Consider the following 8,279-nt stretch of genomic DNA (forward strand, 5'->3'; position numbering starts at 1 on the left):
ACATGTGCAACATGTCAGAAGAACCTGAAACATGCCTGCGTCCATCATGGTAGGATGCCATCCTCAATAGCACTCGCTGATGACACCAGTCAAATGAGGAGTTTCAGACTTTATTTCTATCTGACCCCCAGTTTCAGACTTGGCTGTAGTTTAACTAGTTGAGTTGTATCATTTGGCTCCATAGACAGAGGTATCAGGTATCATCTGCATAGCAATGAAAAAATATACTCTCTTTTGATAATATTGCCCAACCCAAATAGCAAATAATATAAATAGTACTGGTTCAAGCACAGAATCCCAAAAGGCTCTGTGACTAACATTCACGTGTGAAGAATACTCTGTTTAAATGCACAAATTAAGGTCTAGCTGGCGGATACAATTCAAACCACTGCACCATATTTCCTTTAATAGCAACAGCACATTCTAGTCTCTGTTGAAATGTTACTCAGCATTATCAAGTGTTAGAGACTAATTTTAAAATCATTTCTTGAATAACGTATATGCTTTTTAAGTTGGTGGTGTTTTTGTTAATTCTGGTGACAGAACTGCCCTGTTACCCCTGCTGCCTTTATTTTACTGATAAGATACATATACATTTTTTTATGGTAAAAGTATCTCCATGAAGTGGAAGTAAGTGAGTAAAATTGTGGCTGTTCAGCCCAGAAAGCTCACATCCTTCAGATTCATGAGAGATACACACAGAGGTGATATTTCTTTGTCGGTTCCTTACTTCAAGCCACTCCTCTGACGATGTTCCCCATTATTTTTGGAATTTGAAAATTAAATGTTAATTTCAGTTACTTCTTCCCCTGCAGCATGCCATCACTCTTTCTGTCAGCCTTATTCTGTTTATGAACTACACTTAGATTTGAATCTAAAGTCAAACCTCACGAGCCTTTCTTTCACAGCTGGCTAAGATCCTGGGAGACAGGTGAAATCTGTCAACCACTCAAAGGGCCTCACCTGAAAGACTGTGATTTCTGAACTGTAACAAAAAATAAATGTGGCTCATTCAAGGCCATGTGGCAAACACAATTTCCCTTTACTTCTGGAAATGTCAAGGGCTTAACTCCTAATAATTTAAACTGCACATCGCAGAATCTCTCCTCCTATCAGTCTGTGTGTGTGTGCGCGTGTGCGTGTGTGTGTGTGTGTGTGTGTGTGCGTGTGCGTGTGTGTGTTTGTGTTTGTGTGTGTTTCTGCCCCCTCTAGTTGCTTGGACACCAGAACACAAAGGCTGGCCAGTGTTTCACGCAGAGAGCCAACCCACTACTTTACCAAAAGAAATGTGTTTGTGTATGTGTGTAATCTCTGGGTGTATAGTTGTTTCATTTTGAGTATTTGTGTTGTACATACATGTCTTGTTAAACTTCTGTTGTTCTGCTTTCATACATCTTGTTGTGTGAATTTCTTAAACTTTGGTCATGTGTGTGCGCGTGTCAGAGAAGGAGAGAGCACCAGCTTTGTGAGGAGACGCTTAGCAACATTTAAACCAGCATACGGACCGTGGGTGTGGGACAGAGAGGGAGTGAGTACCAGGGCCAGACTGGTCCTGGTAGGAGGTGTGTGGAGGGTTGCGACTTGGGTCTGATTTGGAACATTATTTCGATCTGATAGCTTATTAGCCAAAACATGTCTCAGGTCGGCTCTGCTGCTGCATGTTGATGTGACTCACAAATGAATAAATATGACCGCAATCATGCAACAGGTGGATGTCATGAGTTTACGCCCACTTACAATCTCTAAATATCTTCTCCCTGTGGCTGGAAGGCAACACTGAAATACCTTAAAGACGAAATATTTTGTGCTATCTTTTTAAATTTTCTATTATTATAAACCATCTATAACAGAAATAGGGAGGGAAAAAGCCCCAAAGATATCATTTTCCATTCCTTCTACCATTCCCTAGATTTATGATACCATTAAGAATTTTCAGATATTTCACTACTTTGAGTTACTGTCAGACATAAAGAGGAATAAAGATGTCCTCATTTTTCAAAACACTACTCCCTCCTGGTTGTTTGGGAAGATCCCAGCACCTTTGGTGCTAATAACCATACCACATTCAGAGTCACTTAAATCACTTTTCTTCCCCATTCTGGTGCTCAGTTTGAACCATTTCTACATGCCTGATTACACTGAGATGCTACCACATGATTGGCTGATTCAGTATTTTTGTTAATAAGCAGCTGGCCAGGCTTAACGTTTTACTGAGGTGCATCCATCCCAACAGGAACTTATGATGCAGACATAACTTGGGATAATAGATCTTCACAAAACAACTTTCCACTCATCAGTCTCTTGGACAGTGAACCCATTTAATTTTTTTTCACAGACTGTTTTATTGCTTAATTCCTGTTATATTGCACAATTATCCTATAGCAACATAATCCTCAGACAGCATTAAAGATGTGCACTTGTAGACCTTGATATACAGACATGCAAAGCACTCTTACAGATTTTAATTCATTTCTTGTATTCGTTCCTTATTTGCTTCCAAGATCATTTAAGGTCACCAGACAACTCACACAGTTTTTATTTTTGATCCTTTCTTTCTGTCTTTGGCTGTAGGAGCAGTCTTACGTTTATAATATTAAATTCCTCATATTAGTATAGGAGTAGAGTTTGCTCTCCTTGTGCTTGTAATGTGTAGCTTTAAATGTGTATTTGTGATTTCTCACCTGGTGCCAACGCGTTACGTTGTATATTTACTATTATAACACGAATTCCTACAATCAAAGTTTGTCAAACCTGACTGTTTTCTAATAACCCTGAGTTAAAGTTTGCAGTAGACTGAGCTTCATTTGGCAGTACCTTGCACTGCTGTTCATTTCCACAGTGTTCATCGTGACATATTTTGACAGAAAAAACATAAAACAAAATCAGCATTTCCCACTCAGAGGTTTTGACATGTGTCGAGTGTGAGGATATGGTATTCTGCACAAAAACATTACCTGCATCTGAAATAACCTGCTGTGGTGGACATATAGCATCACAATAGTGCATCTGAAATGTGCTTAAGTTGACACACTGTGATACTGCCATACAATAAGAAAAAGCCATCTTTGCTTTATGCTTTATTAAGTTTTCACATTCTGCCTTTATTAAACTTTTGGCATTTTTTCTTTCACCTTGTGCATTTAAAATTCTGACGCAATCATGCATGATTAACAACAGTGCTGTTTCTGCCCTCTTAATTCATCTCTACTTGGCTAATTTTCTTTAAATTTTCTTAAAATATCAATTCACACATCATCATTTTCTGACTCTGATCTTCATATAAATCTATGCTTAATGGAGATGTTTTACAAACATAGGGTCTACTGAGTTCGGCTTCCATCATATCCTTTTATTGCATTTCTAATTGAGCCTGCTTTTTGGGCTCCTTCCTATGATTTATGTTACTTGACTGACTGTACACAGCATTACTTTGTCACATTCAAGTGTTGCACTTATTCTTCTTCTTATAAAATCCTCAGTTTATTTCTTTAAATTTTCCTTTTACAGTCGGGTGACGAGATCACAACAAACTAAATGAAGACTGGATGATGTGTTTCAGGGAGCTGTTACTTATGCCTAAGTGAGGTTTGATTTCCTTGGACAGTGGCTGCCTTTTAAATCACTTTCAGTCCAGCTGTTAAACCTAAAAATTTACAGAGGAATATTTTTTGGTTCGTTAAGCCACTTAACACTGACCTATGAATCATTCAAGCACAAAAAAAAATGCACATAACACATGCTTCAGACACTTTACTTTACTAGCAGCGTGCCGCAAAAACATATGATTCATTTATTATTTGTAGATTCTTCTGAATATGCAAAAAAACACAAAAGATGAGGATAATGATAAATACTATTTTTGCACCAACAAGGTGATTCCCAGAGAGCTATTATCTGAAAACTTGGCATATCTCAGCACGCTGTGTAGTATATACTTAAAATTGAGTGGAAACTCGATAAGTGGAGGACATAAATAGCATTAGCTCACGTAAAAGGCTATCGACAGCAGATGAATAGTGTCTGAAAGTCATGTCCAACAAAGACCTAACACAGGTGGTTAACTTACAGAAGTGCAGTGTGGCTGCACACTAGGTGGCCCTTAGACAGTGATTTGGGCATCTGACTTGGATGCTGTTATGGATGACTATGCCTCAGATGAGTTTGTGCATATTTATTCCATTGTGGTAACTCTTTACATACATTAAATTCTCCCCTGTTATTAGCCCCAATAGCTAATTTTCCTGCTTTCTATATGAGTCAGTGTCCTTATTCTCCTCCATGTGTCATTCATTTCCTCCTCTTTTTGTTACTTACCTTTTTTTCCATCCTTTGATCTCTCACCTAAAATTACCCATCACACCTTTTCACCTCCCTTGTTTCTTCCATTTTCTCTCCTTGTGATCAAGCCTTTAGATCTCATTAGCACCCCAACTCGGATGTGTCATACTTTTCACCCCTTGCCACGGTGGAGGAGGTGACGCACAATATGGAGTTGAAAGTACAAGTACAGCAAAGTCTGTGCTGAAACGATGAAAGTCTTAAATGGGGACATCGTTACAGCATTTTTTTAATCTGAAAGAGGGAAAATGACTCTTGGTTCTTTGTTTCACAAACAGAGACATATCGGTACAAGAAAATAATTAACTGAAGCTGATGGATTTACTTTAGCTCTGCATAAGCCACATTTGCAGTGATCCTTCTTCATCTCACAAAACAAGCTGTTTGAGTCAGCCTGCCAGTCGCCTTAGCAACAGCACATGCAGAGTTTAATGACCTCGGCACAAACCGTGTGATTGCTTGTTATTACTCGTCCTGTTTGAGACAATCTAAAGAGGGCTGAGAGGGAGAAGATGGACGTAACAAGCCAAAAAAGAGATGAGGGTTATTGGGGCAACCGCCAGAGGAGGGAGCTGTCCTCAGATGTGCAACAGTTAGCAGACACAGTTAGGGCTGAATGAAGGAGGCAGCAGGGGCTAATGGTCTTAGTCACACACCTGTTAATATTTAACAGGAAGCTCTCAGTGAGTGCGAGAGTCTCGTTCCTGTTACAGTGCTTGTTCTCCCTGATGATAGATCAGGAAGCCGAATAGGAAGAGGAGACGCTCACTCTGCTTGTGTCTCTGCGTCTGTCGTCGTCTTCTCACATGAATCTTTAGGAAATATAAAATCCTGCAGCTATCTTCCATCAATAATAATGTAACCCAAGCTCATCAACAGACCTTTATGTGCTTCCTGATGAGCATGAAGAGGAAGAATGTACTATTAATAGTAACAGTAATAATATAGTATTATATAGGGTATAGTAATAACTCAGTCTTAGAACAAAGTATTTAGATGAAGACATCAGGCAACATCTCTTGAAGTTAAGGTTGGGTGATTAATTAAGGTTAATCCTGACATGTTTTTAACCTAACTAGTATTCGACCGATCCACTTCAGACTAGGCAGCTGTATTGTTAGGACCTAAAGTGAGTGCAGTGTCACATGTGAAAAGCAGTCTCACATTAAGAGTGTAAGCAATCAATGTGCAGATGATGATGGCATCATCATTAAATCCTCGCATGCTCTGACATCATCTCTCACCAGTGATCTCACAGAGATGCCAGTGACCAACAGCTGCATATGGCCACACCAGCAGGCGCTGCACTAGTATTACATAACACCTGTTCTAGTTCGTGTGTAGAATATTCCAGTCAGGTGGTATTACTGCGCATTTTACTCTGCTGTCGCGCTACAAATTGGACACGTCTCCCTTTAGCTAAAGTCTGGCATTTTACCGTCCTCGTGGGAACGTTAAAGGATTTTTAATGACTGTGTTGCTTTGTTACTGTGGATCTCTTGTAAGCAGTAATAGACTGCTCATTATGTATTTGGCAGGCGAGGTACCACAGCCAACGAATTTGAAACTGTGGCTTTTACATTTTTGTTAAATTCAACAAAAACACTGGTTAATTGAAAGCAATACTGAAGAGCAGAAAGTCTTGAGTCACCCCTCATGTAGTTATGTTTTGCTTCCATTGAGCCAAACTTTGAAGGTCTATCAAAGTTATTCTCTGGACTTTGACTGCTTTTTCAATCATTTGCAGTTCTGAACCTGACCTCACCTATCTCAAAGGTGTACCTCAAGGTTGTGTCTAACCAAACCAAACTAAGAGAAAAGGCTGAGCTATGCTAAATGACACAATAACTGGACTGAAAATCAGTGACAACAGGTCAGATGGAGGTTTGATAATGATTTGGGGCTGCATTTCAGCCAGCGGTGCTGGGTCTTGTTAAATTGATGGAATTTTAAATGGAAAAAGTACTGTCAGATTATAATCAACCATGCAATACTTTCTGGAAAGCATCTGAATGGCAACAGCCTTGTTTTTTTTCAGCATGATAATGATCTCAAACACACTGCCAATGCAGTAAAAGCAGACCTGCATAGAAAAAAACACCACCAGTCATGATTGGCCTCCCCAGAGCCCGGACCTCAACATTACTTAAGGAGTGTGGGATCATTTCAAGGCAGCCGACATCTAAAGAAGAGCTTTGAATGTCCTTGAAGAAGCCCGGAGAACTATTCCTGAAGACTACTTAAAGAAATTAGAATAAGGCTGCCTAAGAGACAGAAGGCTGTGTTGAAAAATAAAGGTGGTCATGCTGAATATTGATTTTCAAGCTCATTCAAACTGTACATGTATTTTGCATGCATACTACTTCTATGTTTGTTCAATGTTTCAATAAATCGCTGCACCTGTTCACATTTTCCTCACAAAATATAAAGAAATGAGGGGTCGATCATGACTTTTTACACAGAAATGTACTTACAGATAATGTTAATATCTTCTATGTTAATGTTTTAACATCAATACCTAAGTGTAGTCAGCCTTTTAACAACATTTAAAAATGTCCCTACACCACTCCTTACTTTATAAACTGAAAATCGGGTGTTTCACACACCAATAGATATGAAGTCAAATATATTTACATCTGAAAACTCATTGTGATGATGCCCTAGCTGTGCCAGCACCCCTACGGCGGCCCTCACTGGCATCTAAATAGACACATGCTGCCTGACCCACCATGCTGGCAGAATGAGAAGGGCGATCATATTACAAACTGTTATTAATAGCCACCCTCTCCCCTTTCTCATTGTAAACTAATAGCTGACATGCTCTCACACTGTATCTGAGTCTCTCTGTGCCACTCCTCTATTAAATCTAATTTCTCTGCTCCAATTCAAATATAGCTGACGCACAGGCCAGAGGAGTGTGCTCAGAGCACGCTCATGCGTCAGCCAGTCACTGTAGCTATAATATATCATCTCCGTCTTCAGTCAAACATAAACTGTCATGAATTGTGATGTTTTATTGATGAGAGTTCAGGACTTTTTGCACATGAGCAATCCTGTTACAGTGGGGCAAAAAAGTATTTAGTCAGCCACCGATTGTGCAAGTTCCCCCACTTAAAATGATGACAGAGGTCAGTAATTTGCACCAGAGGTACACTTCAACTGTGAGAGACAGAATGTGAAAAAAAATCCATGAATTCACATGGTAGGATTTGTAAAGAATTTATTCGTAAATTAGGGTGGAAAATAAGTATTTGGTCACCTCAAACATGGAAAATCTCTGGCTCTCACAGACCTGCAACGTCTTCTGTAAGAAGCTTTTCTGTCCCCCACTCGTTACCTGTATGAATGGCACCTGTTTGAACTCATCATCTGTATAAAAGACACCTGTCCACAGCCTCAAACAGTCAGACTCCAAACTCCGCCATGGCCAAGACCAAAGAGCTTTCGAAGGACACCAGGAAAAGTATTGTAGACCTGCACCAGACTGGGAAGAGTGAATCTACAATAGGCAAGCAGCTTGGTGTGAAAAAATCAACTGTGGGAGCAATCATCAGAAAATGGAAGACATACAAGACCACTGATAATCTCCCTCGATCTGGGGCTCCACGCAAGATCTCATCCCGTGGGGTCAAAATGATCATGAGAACGGTGAGCAAAGATCCCAGAACCACACGGGGGGACCTGGTGAATGACCTGCAGAGAGCTGGGACCAAAGTAACAAAGGTCACCATCAGTAACACACTACAACGGCAGGGAATCAAATCCCGCAGTGCCAGACGTGTTCCGCTGCTGAAGCCAGTGCATGTCCAGGCCCGTCTGAAGTTTGCCAGAGAGCACATGAATGATACAGCAGAGGATTGGGAGAATGTCATGTGGTCAGATGAAACCAAAGTAAAACTTTTTGGTATAAACTCAACTCGTCGTGTTTGGAGGAAGAAGAA

Source organism: Maylandia zebra, linkage group LG3, assembly GCF_041146795.1.
Source record: "Maylandia zebra isolate NMK-2024a linkage group LG3, Mzebra_GT3a, whole genome shotgun sequence".
Lineage (NCBI taxonomy): Eukaryota > Metazoa > Chordata > Actinopteri > Cichliformes > Cichlidae > Maylandia > Maylandia zebra.